Genomic DNA, 20,849 nt, shown 5'->3' with positions numbered 1-20,849 from the left:
ATAATGGCGGTTGACAATTATTCTAAGTCCAGAGATTGCTGGAGCTTCCAGTTTCTTTTGTGGCTTGGTAAAACCATGTAGATAAATACCTGGCAGACTAATGGAAATGCTAAGAAAACAGAACTTTACTAAATATGGCTTCCTGGGTTTTAATGAAGATAACGTTCTGTCCTACATAGTGATTTCTCCTATATGGAATGACTGTAATTGGACAGCTGGTGACTTGGATCCCTAACTCTGAAAACGGCTTATCGTGAGCTGCTGTGTGAGAGAGAATCTCTATGGTTTGAATTCTTTCCTTTCTGCTCATTACTAGGATTAATGAAAACCCAACACTTCCTCTGACCTCAGACATATACCACGACTGGCTGAGAAAACTGATAAGTACACTGCTTTCTTTTATTTTTTTCCAAGCTGTCAGTGTTCAGGAAAAGCAGGAAGTAGGAGATAAAGAAATAATGAATTAGAGCTACCTGAGGGCCTTACAGTCTTGGGTAAGCCTCAAGGGAAGGATTTCTGTAGGGCTAACAAGAATGCATTGTTACCAAGGGTCAACAGCTTGTTCTGACATGCTGCCCCCTCAATGCTGCTCTCTCTGCCCTGCATTCTGGAGCTGTGACTTTCAGCATCTTGGCTATTGCTGGGAGGAAGGCCTTTGGAGGTCAGAATGCTGGGTGGTTCTATCTTGTACAAGTCTCATTTTGTTGGTACTCCCTTTGAGTGTGCTACAAGTAAAACTAAAAGCAAACAAACACTTGAGGGAACCATTAAAAGAGAATGAACTCCAAACCATGCCGACCAACCCCATCTCCTTCTTTGGTTTTGCTGTTACTGTTGCTATAATTAAAGTTCTAGGGCAGTTAAGTTTCATATCCCTGTGAGCTTTACTAATTCCCTCTTTAACATCCACTATATAGGGAGAAGCAGATTCCCCCGATACCCCTTGGCTCTTTAGCTGACTGCCAGGAGCCAAGCGTAAAAGTTGTGTCCATTTTGCATCGACCTGAGATTCTCCACATGAGACTGCTGTCCACAGAAAAGACCAAAGTATAATCATGTTATACATTTTGGAAAAAGAAACATAAATTGGTGGAAGCATCAGACAAGCTCTCTTTGTACCACAAGACACTCACATTTGTGAGGGAATGACAGGACAAATAAATATCTAGTCTTAGATAATAAAGTCTAGGTTGTTACTAACATTTCTGCCGGATGGGAGGAGCTGGGAGAAATGAGAGGAGCCTTCAGTTACTTCACAGTCACTTCGTCAGGTGGAGGATGATAATTTCTAGCCTTGGGAAGCTCATCCTCATGGAAGAATCACCACTCACAACACACAGGAAATCACAGGGCATTTAGCTGTTTCTGAAGCTTGCAGCTCTTCAGCTGATTTTAGTTTGAAATAATCAATACCCTAACTGGGCATGTTCTGAGATGGTCCACCTTGAACTCTTTCAACTGCTTAAAGCAACAGGCAGGCGGCAATATAGACGCCATTTCCTGAACAGGGTGCTCGAGCAATCTTAGACAGCACATACCAGGTGAAGGCTCTATGAGAAGCCTCTGCGCTTTAGGTGTGGTGTTTTGTAATTAAAACTGTCCTCCAAGTGAAGTGAGTAACTTAACGGGACCAGGACTGAAGTGACACCAGAGTTAGGAATAACCTATCCAGCGTCCTGAAATTTTATCAACGGCGAATTCCTTGATTTCATTCGGATAGTCATGCTGCTCTTGAAATCAGACAAAAGTGATTGCAAACTCTTGTAGCCATTTAAATAAAGCAGGTCTTCATCAGCGAGTGCTGTGGATCTGCATAAATGAGGGAGACTGGCCATTCTGATATGGAAAGATGGAGGGGATGATGCTGGAGTTAAGAAAGCAGAGCAGAGAGAGAGCTACAGAAAGCAGAGGTCTTAGAATTCCTCTAAGGCTTAAAACTTCTGACAGTGCATGAAATGTATTACCAATACACAGCACACAGAAATGTTAACCGTGGGAAATGCAGAGAAAACCGCCCTTGGAAAAGCTTTGAGATGTTAGTGAAATAGAAGTAATAGAGGGTTGTTTGCTTTGTCTGTCTGTTTGTCTGTTTTTTTGGAGACAGGATCTCACCATGCAAGACAGGCTGGGCTAGAACTCAAGTCCTTCTGGCATCTGCCTCCAGAGTTCTGAAGTTACAGATGTTAAACTACCACACCCAGCTTGCACATTTCTATGCCTTCTTATTCGCTGACAAATCCTGAGCACCCGTCAATGAAGGAGTCGTTCCCAATGGTGCTGCACATTACAGTTGTCTGAGGAGCTTTAAATCATTTTGCTGTCCTGGTCACATCCCACACAGGCATTCTTAGAATGCCTGGGGATGGGAACCAGGCATCAACAATGATGAAGATCCCACGTGATCCAATGTACTGTACAACCAATAACACTTTATGACATTTATTCTTCCCAAACAAGTAAATGGTTCTTGATCTCTTCTTTTGGGCAATATCACCAAGGCAATTGGTCATTAACATTGAAAAATAGAGTGGAATGCATACTTTAAAGGCAATATGTTATCTTGGGTTTGGTTTGACACAGCTTTATTTCTCCTACCCAACAATTCTCTATCTCCAGGGAGCTCGCTCTCTCTCTCTCTCTCTCTCTCTCTCTCTCTCTCTCTCTCTCTCTCTCTGCGTGTGTGTGTGTGTGTGTGTGTGTGTGTGTGTGTGTGTGTGTATTTGGTATTTGTAGCAATGCAGTCAGTCAGTTCTGGTAGCTTCTTTCCAGAAAGAGGCAGACAAACTGGACCGTGCTCAAAGAGTAATGAAATGATTGTAGGCCTGAGGGGACAGACTTATGGGAAAAGATGAAAAGAATTAAATATGCGAACCTAAGTGATGATTAAGGTGGGGAGGGGTCATGACAACATCGCCTTAATACCTGAAGGACAGGAGGAACATCAAGGGCAGGAGAGGATTGGTCTGGATCACACAAAGGCTATTCACCAAGAATAATAAGACAGTGTCAGGAAAGAAGAAATGAAGGCACACTGTCAGCTAATCCTTGCTGACCACACAAGCTAATGAGCCAGGCAGCCGGCTCCAAACGAAAAGTAGTAGCCGCATCACTGGAGTTCCTATTAAACAGGTCTGGACAAACACCAGGAGGCTGATTATTAAGGGCAATTCTGTGTTACCTGGACAATGACAAGAGGTGAGAGCAGTAAAAAGAGGAAGAAAACTCGAAGCATTTCAATGCTACCTCCAAAATAATACCATGAATGTTCAAAGAACACAGACAATGACCTTTTCCTCTACCTGCAGTTGCAGATGAGGAGAGGCATACATGATATTTTACAGCCATTTGGTGTAGGAGGTCCTTCTGTCTTTGTGTTGCTTTCATTGGTTAATAAAGAAACTGCTTTGGGCCTGTTGATAGGGAAGAACTTAGGTAGGCAGGAAAAAGAGAACTGAATGCTGGGAGAAAGAAGGGCAGAGTTGGAGATATATCATGGTATCTGCCAGGAGATACACCTGGTAAGCCACTACCATGTGGCAATACACAGATTAATAGAAATGGCTTAAATTAAGATGTAAGAATTAGCCAATAAGAAACTAGAGCTAATGGGCTAAGCAGTGATTTAATTAATACAGTTTCTGTGTGGTTATTTCAGAGGTAAGCTAGCTGGGTGGCTGGGACAAACAAGCAGCCCTTCCTTACAACACCCAATTTTATGTGCCGTTTGTTATACCAACTTCTTCCTCTATTTTTAATGCAGATATATTGATTATCTGCAAAGTAAGTATTTGAAAATATGTTATACTTAGAAAATTAGGCTATAGTTTTATATTCTTAAGCAGGAACATTTTTAATGTTTTTTCTTCATATAAAATCTTTAATAGTTATTTGAGAGTTCTGTATGATATTTTATTTATTCTTTAAAAACTTAACACATGTATAAAATACATCTTGATCATATCCATCCCCTATTCCTTCACCCAAGTCCCCGCCGGTCCTCCTATGACCTCTCCCTCCCAACTTTATCCTGTCTTTCTTGTTCTAAACAAGGTTGCCTTGTTTCCTTGAAATAAGAACAACTATTGGTGATCTCAAAAAGAAGAAAATTCAGAACGATAATAATATCTCATCTTTAGAACATTTCCTATATGCCAGACATTGCGCTATGATCATTTATCTCTACCTGCTATATAACCTAAATTCATGGTCACTACAACCTCCAAAGATGGCTTACCCATCACTCATATGAAGAAAGCCACTTTTCAGCAGCCAGGTCATCTAATCAAAGCCCCATAGCAAGAAAGAGTGTGCTGAGAGGTGGGTTGAAAACCAACCTACAAGGCTCCAGAATTACTCTTCCTCTCTTGTTTTGATGGAATGCACACAATTGCAAACCAAATAAAAACTGTCATCTCACAACTCCCCCCTCATAAACTTCATCCATAATATCATCATAAACTTTATCTATAATATAAGGACTCAATTTTATAGAGTTGTTATGTTGAGTAAACAATTTTTCAAGCACTTCTAATGATACCTACTTTGAAAGATGATTATGATGATAAAAATAAGATCATTTAAAAACAAAAATCATCTAGCACAACCCATACACTCAGTACACTCTATAGAAATAAAACACATTATAGCCTGAAACCTATAAATCAGCTATTTCAACACTAATTCCTCCTACTACTTTTTGTATAAATTTGGCAATCATCCTTTTTTCTGCCTCCCACTCTCTGAGTTTGTATTGGGGTAGATTTTTTTTTCATCTAGGAAAAAAAAACAGATAAGCTAGTTTTCATAGGTTTTCCTGCCTTAAGACTCACACCATGAGCATTAAGTGTTGTAAGTGAAGACAGGGAAAATCTATCAACCAAGCCCTTGTTGTACGAGGAGACTCTGTGATCTAATGCTCCAAAATTTGAAGTGCTCCAAGATGTGAATTTATTTCACTGTTCTCAAGATGCTATGAGTGAAAAAAAATTGCTCCATGAAGCTTTGTTTTGTGCAAAAAATTATTAAAATTGTTGTATAAAATGCCCATTAAGCTGTGGGATCTATTGGATACATGGGATCTATGAAATGCTATGAAATGCAAATGGTTTTGTTTTCAGGCTCGATAGCAGGAAGTTGAATCTTAACTCGATCCAGGCTTTCATGTTTTTTGTATCCTTGATGATCTGCTTTCTAGATCATCACTCACAAGATGTAGGTTACCTTTCCCAGGGCTAACTAATGTCTAGAAATACTAAAGGACCTTCAGGACCCCTTCCATATTTAAATTAACCAACTTAGAGTTCATTCTTCAGTGACCTCCTTAACGTAGCCAGTATCCCCCTGGACCCAGTCAGTATAAGACAAGGTTAGCAGACAGAGCTCATGTCAATCAAGAGTTGGCCCAAATTACTCGTACTATGCAGTCCCAAACTGGCTAAGTTTGTTTATCCTTCCTGGCTTACTTCTTCCCATGAAAACCATAATAAAGGCTAAGATCGTGCTCCATAATCCTTACCTCTTCTAACCCATCCCCTTGAACCACCCACGTGATCCACTTGGAGTGATGTGATGAGATGTTCTTTCCAAAGATCTCCTTCATTGGTTGTCAACTCTTAATTTGTTGATAAAATAACTTCACTGCCTTAAAAATAAAAACGTTCCCTTAATGGAGAATGAAACATTAGCAGAAACTAACAGAGTCCTTGGGAACTAAAAGAATTACTCTATCCATGCTTCAGATTCCAGGTCATGGGTCAACTACATAATAATAATAATAATAATAATAATAATAATAATAATAATAATAAATTATTATCAAGCTTTCTCAGCACCCTACAAATCATGCCACATAAGCCACTGCCTACTCCTCCTTAGCATAAGGCTGATCCTGTTTCAAAATGAGTAACCCACATTAATCCCATAAACACGATGAGTTTTGGTCCCAGAGACACAGAGTAAAGGTCAAAACCACCCTCGGGAGACCACACCTAGGAGGCAGAGACACTTGTGGCACAGAAAGTACCTTTCCAACCTACTGATGAGGGAGGAAAACTCCAAAGTAAAATTCTCAGGATGATGGATCCCCAGTGAGTGCTGCTGAGATGTGGACCTGAGAAATGCAGGTATCTTCCAGTCAGAGATGAGGACCAGTCTATGTTTTCTGCTATCGAAATGTGTCTATCCATCCTTTAAATGAAACGGTTGCAAAAGTAGAGTTCCTTTTTTAAAAAAAAAAATTCATTAATATAAATAGCCAGATAATAGGCAGTCCTCTAAGGTCAAGCCAAGTTTTTTTTTACCAATCTTTCCAGGGACTGCAAATTTAAGAAGTCAGGAACTGCTAACCTAACAGATTTTTAAAGATCCAGCTGCCTGGGGGAAATCCTTTTCTTTCCAGCCATCCAGTACCCTGACTTTTGCTTCACATGTCACCTGAAGGACTTGGCTCACCTAGACATGTCCCCCGTGCACGCTCTCAGACACACCTGTCATTTTTGCAGCTTTCTCTAAGAGATAGGCTGTGCATGAGGGGACAGTACTGCAATGGGAGGACACATAGACATCTTGAGCAAAAATGTGCATTTTTCTCCGATGCTGGCAAGTAAGGACAAAGGCTCAACAGTGACTAATAAGTGCAATGTTAAGGTGGAGTCGAGATTTAATGGTTTAAAAGCAGTCACTCCAGGCATGTAGCTGCAGTCCCTCTGAAACCAAGTTAAGCCAGTGGTGACGTGGCAAGGAATGCCACATTTACTTTTCACTTAGACAGAGAAATAGAACACTTTACCTATTTCTCATTAGAATAGCTACTCCAAGGGGAAAAGTGACCCAAGACGTTTGCTTATTTGTTTGCTTGCTTGCTTACTTGTTTTGATGATTTTGATAGCAATCAAAGTATCACAGGACAGAATTGGCATTATGACTGCAGGCTGTATCAGACACAGCCCTCACTGAGAAACCCAGGAAGCAGGATCCCCAGCAAAGAAAGAAACAAGCAAAGGTGAATTCTGATGAACCACGGGTTCTAGCAGCTCACGAGATTGATCTACTAAGGGTTCAGAGTGTGCTGTCCTGAGGGACTAGAGGCAATCATATTGGCTGTGAAAATACAATAGGATGTTTCCTCAGCACCCTATTTTTCATGTTCTGGCTTTTCCCTGCAATACAGTTGTGTACCATCTAAGCTTGGACGTGAAGATCTGAAGCCGGTCAATGCTCTTCTCTCAGAGTTAGATATGAGAGGTCAACACTTAGGAGGTGATTCAGCAGAAACTACTCTAAAATAATACCTGGAAAATAAAGACATTCCTGAGAGTTTAGTTCCCAGCAAGACCCATGTGGCTATTCTCACTTAAATGGCTTCAGTTTTGCAAGCATAATTGAGTAACTACAGAGAACTTAGAAGAGTTGTCGGATGTTGAAACAAGTTTCAAAACACATTACTTAAATAATGCTCCTGCTGTAGACTCATCCCAGACCCTTGGCCCTTTAAATCCACTTAAAATAGGGAGATCAAACTATCAGATTATAGGAGAAGCATTCTGAGGGTCTAAAAGTCTGTAGCGATGGGGCATCATCAGACATGTGATCTCTGCAGCCACCACACTTGAAATTAAGGATTCAAAGTTCTTCTTGTGAGTGTGTGGTTCTGACACAGATGTAGGCTCAACAGACAGCTCTGCTGCTAATGCCATCCAGAAGCTAACAGCCAAAGGGTCAGCTGTTGGTGACAAGCCACCCTCTTTTGGGGAGGCTGGCTAACTGAAAGGAACAAGGAAGGAGTAGTGAGGAGAGTCCTTTATCTTTTAAAAATTGGAAATCAACAAGAAAGTGGGCTGAGTCCAGGAGAGATATAGGCACGTAGGCAGAGAATGTTTTCCTGATTGTTTTTTCCAAATCCTACACACATGAAAAAAAAAAATAAACCTAATTATTTTATAATAGCAACACTCACTAGAACCCTCAACAATGTGTCAGACATTATTAGAAGTGTCCTGACTTATAGGTCTTGTCTGATTCCGTTCTTAAAAGCATCCTAAGGAAACTAGAGTTTTGCATGTGACCATCAAACAGACAGTAGCCTGTCAAACCAGTTCTGAGTGGTATGACTTTGGAGGATTAATTTTATTCTTAGCCACAATTTATCCATGTGTAGGAAGCTGCTCTTGCCCCTAAATAAGAACAAGCATGCATTCTTCCGCTCAAGTCCATCATCGTGTCCTCTACCCTCCATATACACTGCCCCAGTTCTAGATTAGGAGGCAGGCAGACCCAGGCCTGTGTTGAGGATTGTGTACTTGAGAAGCCAAATTCAAATAAAGTATATAATAAACTGTGAACACATTAGATTTCATGAGCATATATAGATAAATATATATTCACAAATACAGATATTTAAAATGAACAAGGAAATCACATAATTAAAAATATTCTTCTAGATTCAATTAGAAATTGAATCAGGAATCTTGACTCAATCCTAAGAGGCAAGCACTCTGTCACTGAGCTCCATTCCCTGCTCTCTCTAACCCACGATTTTTTAAACTATTAAAAAAATCACTATACATTTACAAAAATGCAGACATGAGTTATGTTTATTATAGACATGTTCATGTACTTCTATCATTTTTCCTTTGCACTTTGGCTGCATGCCCTTTGATCGCCTCCTCCCAGGACTGCCGCTTTGAGAAATAGTGTTGGGTAAAGACAATAGGGAATGTAGTCTTCCTCTAGCAGCTTGAGAACTGTTAGATCTTAAATTGCTCTTTTCAGACCAGGTGGTGATGTCGCTTGCCTTTAGCACCAGTGCTTGGGAAGCAGAGGCAGGCGAATTCCTGTGTGTTTGAGGCCTGCTTGGTCTTCAGAGCTAGATCCAGAACAGTTAAGGCTACACATAGAAACCCTGTCACAAAATACAACAAAAAGATTGCTCTTTTCAACTTTCTAGCTGAGCCTCACAGCCATATGTAAGTGTGAAATTTCTGTCGTTTCGTGAGGACACTTTCTAGTTTATTTTATGGGTGAGGTTTAAGATTTATACCGTATAAATGGTTTAATTACTTCTCCTAAATACCATTTGACCCATCAGGACTCACTATTGTTGATGTTCTCCTTGAGAATGGTGAGACTTTTATGCTTCATCTTCCCAATAGTGAGAAATTCTCAGTCTCCCATTTAATTCATGTGGTTCACTTCACTTCATTAATCAATTAATCAAGTCATCTATGAACTATCAATTTTCTTCTGCTTAGAATTTGTCTCTTCTGTCTAATGAGTGAATGAAGTTTAAAAAAATAAGTGTTAAACCATTCACTTCTTGGGATTGGGATAGTTTGTCTAATGATTTTACTATATTTTATTAATTTGTTTCCTATATAATTCATTTTCATCTGTATTTCTTCGATTCTGAAAAAACTAAAATTATCAGAGGATACCTCATTGACTTAATGGAACATCTGAAAGATGCCTTTTCAGATTATCCTTAAAAAGGTATTCGTGCGCCTCAACAGCCCCTTGACATGTTAAAATTCCCCAGAGCCAGCTCAATATCACAGCCCAGGGGAACTGTGGCAGGAGGAAGGTTGGAGAGATAGGCATTTTTGCGCTCCTCAACAAGGCTGCTGGGCACTTTCCTCACTAGGTTTTGTGCTTCCCCTAAACCTCCCACAAGCCATTTCCATACTGCACCCTGCAAGACTTCTAAATACAAAAGGTAACTTGTATCACACTCTGGCTAAAAACCTACCTGCGGCTTCTCATTCATAGTGTGGCAAAACGACTTCTTGCTAGATGTGATACTCATCCTGCAATCCTGTTCACTGACTCATCTCGTATCTCCCCTGTGCCCTTCTTCTGCCCTCAGTGGCTTAAGTCCCCAACAACTGTTTTATCATCCTGGTGAAAATTCACAACCTGTGAAACAACACATCCACTTCAGCTCTGACTTCCCAGAATCATCACAAAGATGCCAGAGAAGACATGCAGGTTTTTATTCTTCCCAAAGCCATTGCTGTAATCGTTCTTACTATTACAAATATCATTCTGAAAAAAAAAACAGCCCCACCCCTCCCAAGAAGACTAGATCTATAGTGAATCACCATATGTGTGCATATGGTACCTATGCATACATACAATATGTATAAGCAAATGGCAAGAGTATTTAGCTACAGTAGCTTGCCTACATTACAGATATTTTATCAAATTACAGTCTGCATTTAGAAACCTAGCTAGTAATTAAGACACAACGCATGGCAGAAAGTCGCTTAAATTAAAATAGCAATGAAAATCTCTACAATTTTAGTCAATGATTTCTAACAATCCTCCACAATCAGACAGAGCCAATGTTTTTCAACATTATCAAGCAACAATGTTGCTGTTCTCCCTGGTTCCAAGATGAAAAAGCAAGAATTGGTTCAGGTCATGTGCAATCAATAGAACAGACAAAAAAAAAAAAAAAGTCTTGTTATTCTTGAGAGTGTTTTTTCCCTCACCATACTGGATTTATTTCCTGGAGACAGCCACATCAAGCATGTTCAGCCATATAAAACCCAACTCGGAGACAAACAGGAAAATTTGGTGACCAGATGAATATAAAGAATTGATCAAAAGAAGAGAAAAAACGGCAGATCACACGGCAGGAGCTCATCAGCACTGCCCTCCTATCTGTCCACAAGACATGATCAACATGGCGTTTGCGAATGTCTACAACTGCTCTTCTTTCATTTATCAAACACAGAACATTTGACAGACGGATCGTCTTTCAAATGCAGTCTCAAAAGCATTAAACCTCTTAGCATTTGGTTAATGATAATTCCCACAACGATTTCTACCATCTGATCTAAATTTAAGTGCCACCTGACTCAAAACCTCTCTTAAACAAATTATATGTGGAGATAAAATAAGCCTATTGAGAGTCCCCAAATTATTATTTTTTGCACATTGTTCAATTGTGCAACTTTCCACTAAAACCCCTATTACTTTGAAGACATCGATCCAAAGTCATCTAACTTCTGAGACAATGACAAATACATTTCCTCCTGGTCTGTACCCAAACTATTTTACAATGTCATCCCCTAGAAGCGCCCACAACTCTGAAAGTATGCTGTTGTTAAAATGTATATGTTCCAACATGCCTAATACTTCAATGAAAATAGGTTCTTCTCTCATATTGTAGATCCCAACCACGTTTCCTTCACTCCTCCCAGCTTGCCACACCCATCCCCACTCTCTACCAGATCCACTTCCCCTCTGTCTCCCTTCAGGAAAGAAACAGGCCTCCAAAAGACAGCAAGTTAACACACAAAACAAAATACAGTAAGATAAGGTGAAAGCCGTCATATCGAGCCTGGACAAGTCAACCCCATGGGAGGAAGAGAGTTCCAAGGGTAGGCAAAGGAATCAAAGACACGCCCACTCCCACAGTTGGAAATCCCACAAAAACACCAAGCTAATAGTCACACCGTTTATGCAGATGACCTGGTGCAGACCCCTGCAGGCCCCTTGCTTGCTGTTTCAGTCTCAACGAGCCCATATGTGCCTTGCTTAGTTGATTCAGTGGGCTGTATTTTCTTGGTGTCCTCTATCCCTTCTATCCCGTGTAATCTTTCCTCCCTCTCTTCTGCAGGATTCCCCGAGCTCTGAAGGGAGGGACCTGGTGGAGATGTCTGATTTAGACTCACTCTCCATGTAATGTCTGGCTATGGGTTTCTGGTCTTGCTTCCATCTGCTTCCAGACACAGAACTGATCTGGAACACCACAACACCATTAAGAACCATTATATCGATTTTTTTTTTAAGGCTTGTTTTATTTTAATGACTGATCCACCTGAGGCCACAGACAGCCCACTATGTACAGACTCGAGGGAAGCTCTATTTCTTGGTCTCTTCCTCCTTGGACAGAGTCTTGATAATCTCCTCAACCAGTCATATTTGGTTCTCCCTAAGGTCTCTCTGCTATCCATACTCTGGTTTCCGGTCATCCTAGCAGTATATGACATGGACTGCCTCTTTTGGATTGGACCTACATTAAACCAGGCATTAGAGTTCTGCACCACCATTGCCCCGGCATACCCGGTAGGTGGGGCTGATTGTGAGTCCACGTAGGCACCAGCTCAGCCTCTGCATGTTCAGTGAGCTATGTAGATGTTGTCCATAGCAAGGAGGTCCTGCTGTCTATTTGCAGAGAGCAGCCTAGGCCATTTGGGAATCTCCATGGGAGCCCTCAACCAACAACTCAACTGAAAGCAACCCAGTCCAGTTAAGACTGGAACCCCATTACTAGGAGTCACTAGGTTTCCATATTGTCCCCCAAATATCCCTCAATTCCAGGCATTTGTCCTTGCACTCTCTCCCTCCATCCCATCTCCAACCTACAACCCCATCCCCACCCACCCCCAGTCTACCCACATAAAATCCATTCTATTCCCCCTTCTTGTGGAGACCCATGCATCTCGCTAGAACCCTCCTCTTTACTTTTCTGGGTGTGTGATTTATAGCTTGGTTTTCATTTTCTTAACAGCTAATATCTACTTAAAAGAGAATCCATACCGTATTTGTCTTTCTGGATCTGGGTTACCTCATTCAGGATGATTTTTTTCTAGTTGCATCCATTTTCCTGCAAATATCATGTTGTCATTTTTTTTAAGAACCAAGTAATACTCCATTGTGTAGATGTACCACATTTTCTTTATCTATTTTTCAGGTTGAGGGACTAGGTTGTTACCCATTTCTGGCTGTTAAGAATAAGCCACAATGAACACAGTTGATCAAGTGTGGTAGGATGGAGTGTCCTTTGAGTCTATGCCCAAGAGGTGTGTACCTGGGTCAAGAGGTAGATCAAGTCCTAATTTTCTAAAGAACGACCATATTGATTTCCACAGTGGATGTACAAGTGTGTACTTTCACCAGCAAGAGAGAAGGGTTCTCCTTGCACCAACCACATCCTCAAAAGTATGAGTTGCCACTTGTGTTTTTAACCTTAGCCATTCTGGCAGGTGTGAGATGGAATCACAAGGTACTTCCTATTTGTGTGCCTTTAATAACTAAGGATGCCAAACATCTCTTTAAGTGTTTCTCAGCTCTTTGAGATTCCTCCACTGAGAATTCTCTATTTACATCTGTACCCTATTTTTTAAATGGACTATTTGGTTTTGGGGATCCAGTTTCTTGAGTTCTGTATATTTTTTGGGATATTAGTCCTCTCTTGGATATGGAATTGGCAAAAACTCTTTTTCCATCTTGTAGGCAGCAGCTTTGTCTGAATGACTGTGTCCTTTGCCTTACAGAAGCGTCTCAGTTTCGTGAGGTCCCATTCACAAATGGTTGATCTTAGTACCTGTGCTATCAGTGTTCTGCTCAGAAAGTCATTGCCTGTATCAATGAGTTCAAAGTTGTTCCCCACGTTCTCTTCTATCAGGTTCAGTCTATCCGGCCTTATAGTGAAGTCATTGATCCACTTGAACTTGAGTTTTGTGCAGGATGACAAATATAATCTGTTTATATTCTTTTATATGCTGATATCCAGTTTGACTAACAGCACTGGTTGAAGATGTCTTTTTTCCAATGTGTTCAGGGTCTATAGGTCTATGGTTTTAAGTCTGGGTCTTTACTTTGATTCCATTACTCAATGTATCTGTTTTTACACAAATATTACACAGTTTTTACTACTGTAGCTCTGTAGTGCAACTTGAAATCAGGGATGGTGTGACCTCAAGCAGGTCTTTTATTGTTTAGGAGTGTTTTAGCTATCCTGGGTTTTTTTTTTCCCCATACAAAGTTGCAAACAGTCTTTTCAAGGTCTGTAAAAACTTTGTGTAGGAATTTTAATGGAGTTTACATTGAATCTGTGGGTTGCTTTTAGTACCGCCATTTTTACTATGTTAATCCTGCTAAACCAAAAACATCAGAGATCTTTCCATCTTCTGATATCTTCTTAAATTTCTTTCCATAAAATCTTGAAGATTTTGCCATACAAGTCTTTTTTTTTTAGATTACACAATGCTTTATTAACTTTAAATTTTTTATCAATAACAATAACTTTATTTTCTTTTTTTTTCTTTTTTTTTAATTTATTTATTTATTAAGGATTTCTGCCTCGTCCCCACAACCGCTTCCCATTTCCCTCCCCCTCCCCCGATCAAGTCCCCCCCCCCATCTGCTCGAAGAGCAATCAGGGTTCCCTGACCTGTGGGAAGCCCAAGGACTGCCCACCTCTATCCAGGTCTCGTAAGGTGAGCATTCAAACTGCCTAGGCTCCCACAAAGCCAGTACGTGCAGTAGGATCAAAAACCCACTGCAATTGTTCTTGAATTCTCAGTATTCCTCATTGTCCGCTATGTTCAGCTAGTCCGGATTTATCCCATGCTTTTCCAGACCTAGGCCAGCTGGCCTTGGTGAGATCCCAATAGAACATCCCCATTGTCTTATACTTGCTTGGCTACAGTTACCCTCAATATTTTTTATTAATTGAGGCTATTGCAAAAAGTGTTGTCTTCCTGATTTCTTTCTCAGTCTGTTTGTCATTTGTGTATAGGAGGGATACTGACTTTTCTTAAGTTAATCTTGTATCTAACCACTTCTCTTTAAGTGTTTCTCAATTGTAAGAGTTCCCTGATGGAATTTTTAGGGTCACTTCTGTATACTATCCTATCACCTGCAAATAATGATACTTTAATGTCACAAGATATTTGATTACACTTTAGTCATGTGAAGATATATCCCCAAGATAGGTTAACTAAGAAGCTAAGGCCATTTGTTGTGGAATAATATTTTTGTGCACTGTGAAGATGTGTCACTCTTCTTGGTTTAATAAAAAGCTGAACTGCTAATAGCTAAGTAGAATTTCCAGGCTTAGAGGATTCTGGGAAAAAGATGGATGGAGTCACAAGGACATCCAGTGGTAGTATGACATTTAGAAGATGAGGTAATAAGCCATGAGACACGTGGCAGCTCATAAATGTATAGAAATAGGTCGATTTAAGCTATAAGAGCTAATTAGAAATAAGCCTAAGCTATCAGCCCAGCCAAGCTTTCATAATAAATAATAAGTCTCTGTGTTGTGATTTGGAGCTAATTGGAAAGACAGAGAAAGACTTGCTGCAGCCAATAGCTAGTCAGGAGAGTATAGACAGGACTTCCAGACAGAGAGAGCTCTGGGAAGAAAACAGGAGGAGACACAGAGCAAGCAGGAGATGCAGGAGGAAGAGATAATTGAAGCACAGGGAGATACTAAAAATCCATGGAGGGAGTTTGACATACAGAAGGAAAAAAACAGGTAAAAGTCACAAAACAAAACATAGATTAATATAAATGGGTTAAATTAAGTTTTAAGAGCTAGTTAAGCTAAGACCAAATTTTCTTAATTAATAAGAAGTTTCCATGTCATTATTTGGGGTTGACAGTAGGGAAAAAAAGTTCATCTACATTTAGACTTCTTCTTTCCGAATTTGTATCCATCTGATCTTCAAAAGGTTGTTTTATTGCTCTAGCTAAAACTTCAAGTACAATATTGAATAGATATGGAGAGAGCTTTGTCATGTTCCTGATTTGTAGCTTTTCTCCATTTAATTTGATGTTGGAAACAGACTTGCCCTAAATGACCTTTATTATAATTTGGTATATCCTTTGTATCACTAATTCCTCCAGGATATTTATCATAAAGTGTGTTGGGTTTTGTCAAAGGCCATTTCTACATCTAATGAACTGATTGTGTGGTATTTGTCTTTTAATTTATGTGGTGGATCAAATTTATTGATTTGGGTATTTTGATCCATCTCTCCACCTCTGGAATAAAGCCTACTTGATCATGGTGGATGATCTTTATGACAAGTTCTTGGATTGTGTTTGCAAGTTCTTTATTGAGAATTTTTGTATTATATTCATAAGAAAAATTTCCTATAATTCTCTTTCTTTGTTAAGTCTTTATGTAATTTGTGTATCATGATAACTGTGGCCTTAAAAATGACTTATATAATGTTCCTTCTTTTTCTATTTTGCATAATAATTCGAGGAGTATTGGCATTAAATCTTCTTTGAGTGTCTGATGGGAGCTTATGTCCACTTTTTTTCCTGGCTTTCTTCAAGAGATTTATTCATTTCTTCATAATGTTTGTGTTTTCCTGAATTTAAGGGGTGTATTAATTTTCTCTTTAAATATGTCTATCATCTTCATGGAAGTGGTTTTAAAGGTCTTTTTCTTGTGATTCCATTATGTTAGGACATTCAGGGCCTGCTGTGGTAGTTGACTTGGGCTATAGCAGAGATAAGTTGTCCTGATTGTTATTGTTTGTACTTTTATGCTGGTGTCTAAGCATCTGGGTTTGGGGTAATTATGCGTCTTGGTGCTGATTTCTAGAGGTCAGGATGAGATGGTCTGTGGGATATACAGGAGGCATGGAGACCAGGGAAGGGAGGCTGAAGCTGGGACAATCCTTAGGGATTGGATCTGTTGGGGGAACAGAGAAAGCAGAGTGTGTGGAAGGACTGTGGGAAACCTACCTGGTCTTCTCTGTCTACAACTTCTTAAAGGATGATGAACATCCTAGGAAGGAGATTTTTTTTAAAGTTTTCCAAATTTCTATACTTGAACCAAGAATAAACCAATATGTGTTAGATATGAAATTATTTAGCCTTTAGCAAAACTATCATTCAATACCGCACTTCTATTTTCTAGTCTTTGGGACTGTCTTATTCCCCTGCCATCCCTACAGTCAGGTTCAAGGAACAAAACCATAGGTCTACTGATGCCTCTGCTATCTCAGATTCTGCTAAATATCTTAGTTAAATCAGATTCTGCTGGATATAATTTAATATTTCACTGGTAAATTTAGGAAGAAAATCACTTACTCCTCAACTTTATAGGATATTCATTACCAGATTGATGCACTCGGTCAAGTATATTGGTTATTCTCAAATGTCCAAACATGATCAAAAGAATTCTTTATCAGGCCTCCCAGAGCCTGTCAAGAAACAAGGCAATACATTCTACTAGTTGTGATAATAAAGGAGAATAAGAAGCCATTAAAGACAAATTCTTAAGGAGGTTACTCCTCACCACTTTATTTGGTCTTCAAAATAATCCTAACAGACATAAAAGAGTTAAGATAATCTGAAGTGGTAAAAAAATCATAGTGTGTTTGAGAAATGTCCAGGGCAAGAAAAGCAGGGAGAAAGAGACTGGACCGAGACAATATGATAGGACTAAGATGAATTCCTAATCAGACCACACTGCTTACAAATTCTAGCTTCCTGGCTTTGTAGCTAGATAGGTTTTTATCCTTCCTCAGTCATGGTAATTATGATAGCTAAGTGAGATAATGAATGAGTAAAGTAAATTTTAAGTCCTGATACCCACCAAATAATACTTAGAATTGAAGAGCACAGGCCACCATGCAGGTCTCTGTACCAAGTAACAACTCTCATCCATCTGGTCTACCTGCTACCACTGTGGGGACCCCACTAGCAATGTCCATTACAACTATTCTCCAAACTCCTTTTTTTCCCAAAAGTTACTTTCAAGGATGCAGAAAATTAGAAATAAAGGGAATCAACTTTGCTAACTATGTAAATGGGAGTCCATTAAGGTAGTACAGCTTATTTCTCAGTGGAGTGATTTATTCGGTTAAAGAATTCACTGTTAATGGTGCAAGTTTCAAACACAATGACAGGTCTTACGGTGACGTTTCCACACATTCATTTTCAGATGCTGCTAATGAACTATGAGTAGGTGGCTTTTTCTACCAACAGGAAGAGTCATCCCCACAGCCAGCACTGCCGTTAAGATCCAGTTTTGCATTCCATGCATTTTTGATCAGTGTGGGTGGAAGATTTATGCCACCGTCCAGTTTATTCTTGGCATACGTGGGTCATGCGTTATTCAGCATTATGAGATGACTATGTGAATAATAAGGCTAAGATCATAGGAAGGCCATGGCTAACTGGGCTATAAACATTACTCAAATCCAGAGTCAATGAAGCCGTGAGTTCTCACAAGACACTAGCAATAAAGTCAAGCAATTTTTATAAGCAAGTTAAGAGGAATCAAACTGGTTCTTCCAACACGGGAGACTCCAAACCTCACAGTGCCTGAAGGGGTTGGAGGGCCCCACAGTTGCCAACTCATCCTTCTACAGGACGTGTGGGTATCCTTACAGCCCACAGTGCATTCTTCAGTGGCAACATTTCCAAAAAGCCCTGGGAGTTTTCTAAGATCAGATAAAGGAAGTTATGAGCATCTATAAATAAGAACTTCTTAATATGGTTACAGTTCTTGCCCACTTGGAAGGTGGAAGGGATGAGGTGTGGTGGTCCTCAAGCGGGGTCATCAAATTGACACAGCTATACAATGGCTAGCTGGTGAGTCTCCTGCCCCACAGCTTCTGCAGAAAACACCTGGGAAGTTTAGAATGTGGCCGGTGAATACTGTGAAGGGTGTGGCTGACTGTCTCTAGGTGCTTTGATTTAAAAAAATACTCATGCTAAAGACACTATTCATTATAAGTAGCACAGGGTGTGGTGCTCCGGTGTTTCCATGTTTAGCAATTACAGGCAGAAACTATTAAGTGCTTTGAAACCAAGCCAACAAGTAGACAAGCCTAAAAGAAGAGGGGCCACACCCCTCTTTATGGACATCCTTCCCCCCATTTTGATTTATAGCAATAGGACTTCAATCTCTTTTACCAGAGATATGTTAGAGTCTAAGTGCTGAAACCATACACAAAAGCAAATGATAAATTTGATAACATCTGCTTCAAACAAAATAAAAGTAGCATTAAGGAAAAAGAAGTAAACTGTCAACATAAGTAGAATGAAATCTGCCCTGGAACCTTTATTTTAGAAAGTTTGGTATTCAAATTTCGATTCTTCGTGTTGAAACAGATGGGCAAAACAGGAATAATTCTTACAGTATATCACTTACAAATTCACTGTTTATGCAAAGGATTTATGTCTTTAAAGTATCAGCAAATGCCTCTACTCCTCATACCCCGCATGCGCTTGAACATTTAACTACACTGGTAGCCCCAGCTCTCACCCCCAGGTAAAGTACATCTATCTTCCCCTCCCACTCACTACAGTTTGACAATGAGCCTCTGCCTGATTCTGCCAGCTGCAGCTCACATTGACCTCAAGCTGGAGCCAGTTGAGATGATTCATCCCTTTATCCTATGCTTCAGCAGAACCTTTGGGCTTCAAATGGTTCACAGTAAAATCTCTATGTCAAAAGTCCTAAAGGACCCATCCTGCTTTTTGTCCTTTCCCTCTACAGCAGAAGTTTTTGACCCCTGCCCTGTTGACATATACAACCTAAAAGTTATTTGTCCCAACTTAGAGTTACAGTTGTTCTGGGCACTTTATGGTGCTTGGCAGCAGTGCCAGCCTCGTCCTACTGGTTGCCAGAAGCAATATCCACTCCCCAAGTTGAAACAAACAAAAATACCTGTAGACCTCAGTTAATTCCTAGGAGGTAAAATCACTCCACACCCTGAGAAAATCAGCTGCCAACCGAGAACTGCCTGTTGCTCTTTTACAGTTTCCTCAAACCAGTCCATGCTAAAGTCCTTCCTCTTTTATTACTGCACACCCAACCCCAGACAAGCAGAGAGCGCAGCATGCGTGTTGTCTTTCTAGAGTTCATTTTTGAGATGCAATGTATTAAGATATGTCAAACTTAATAACACGGAAGAATAGAAAAAAATCCATAAAGAAATCCGAGAAATAGTTCTGGTGCCTCAAAGTCCTAAATAGGTTAGAAAAAAGTCTGTAGTCTGAGGGCTTTAATATTGACTTTATCTCTGAAAGCTCAGCATTATATTTTTAGAATTACAATTTTAGAAACAATCATATAATTGTTATTTAGCCATTAGTTAGTCTTGAAGTGTTATGTTATTTAGGATACTGGATTATATCAAGAAATAAATAGAACCGGGCGGTGGTGGCTCATGCCTTTAATCCCAGCACTCGGGAGGCGGAGGTAGGCGGATCTCTGTGAGTTCGAGGCCAGCCTGGTCTACAAAGAGCTAATTCCAGGACAGGAACAAAAAAGCTATGGAGAAACCCTGTCTCGAAAATCAAAAAAAAAAAAAAAAAAAAGAAAAGAAAGAAAGAAAGAATTGAACAAGAGCAGATGTAAGTAACTAAATATATTCAGAGTAAATACCACCTTTGGTAGTGTGATACTGGAAAATAATGACATCTAAATGTGTGCTCTTGTTCTAAAGACTAGAACTATGAATTAGGATTTCTATATCCTACCTTTTACCAGAGTGAAGTTGAAATGATTCAAACTGAAATGTGCAACACATAGCCAATGCTTACTAAGTGTGCTCATAATATGAATATTTCTTAGCAATGTCTTAATGTTCCAATATTGTTATGATGGTTGTAAGTTAAAATTGGGGGTTACCCTGTAAGGTTTTATAAAAAGTCACACTGTAACCAAAATCTAGAGATAAGGAATTATAACATTTTCTAGCCAAAAAAAAAAATGGACCAATAACAGTCTTGGAGTGAAGCATTGAAATTCTGTAGGTCCAAACACCATATAAATAAATGATTGGCAATAGAATAACTTAAAGCTACATAGCCCAAAGTTTACTGATGTCCTATTGTCATGATAAAAATAAAATGCTGTGGTTCCCTTAGGAGCAACATCCGAAATGCTGCAGGTCCCTGAGTGGCAGCAGTGGGCAGTGGGTCCCAAGACCATGGTGGGCCAAGAAGGCAGCCAGTCCCAGGCAGGGATCAAGTCCCAGGCAGGGAGCCACATAGCGGGTGAGAGATGGAGACGAATAGGCACACCATGCAGAGTGAGGTGGAATATTCATCAAGTGGGTTATGGAAAGGAAAGGAGGGAAGGG

Source organism: Microtus oregoni, unplaced genomic scaffold, assembly GCF_018167655.1.
Source record: "Microtus oregoni isolate MIOR12 unplaced genomic scaffold, Mior012 000022F_ref0000154, whole genome shotgun sequence".
NCBI classification, from domain to species: Eukaryota; Metazoa; Chordata; class Mammalia; order Rodentia; family Cricetidae; genus Microtus; species Microtus oregoni.
Note: the sequence above shows the minus strand (reverse complement) of the source record.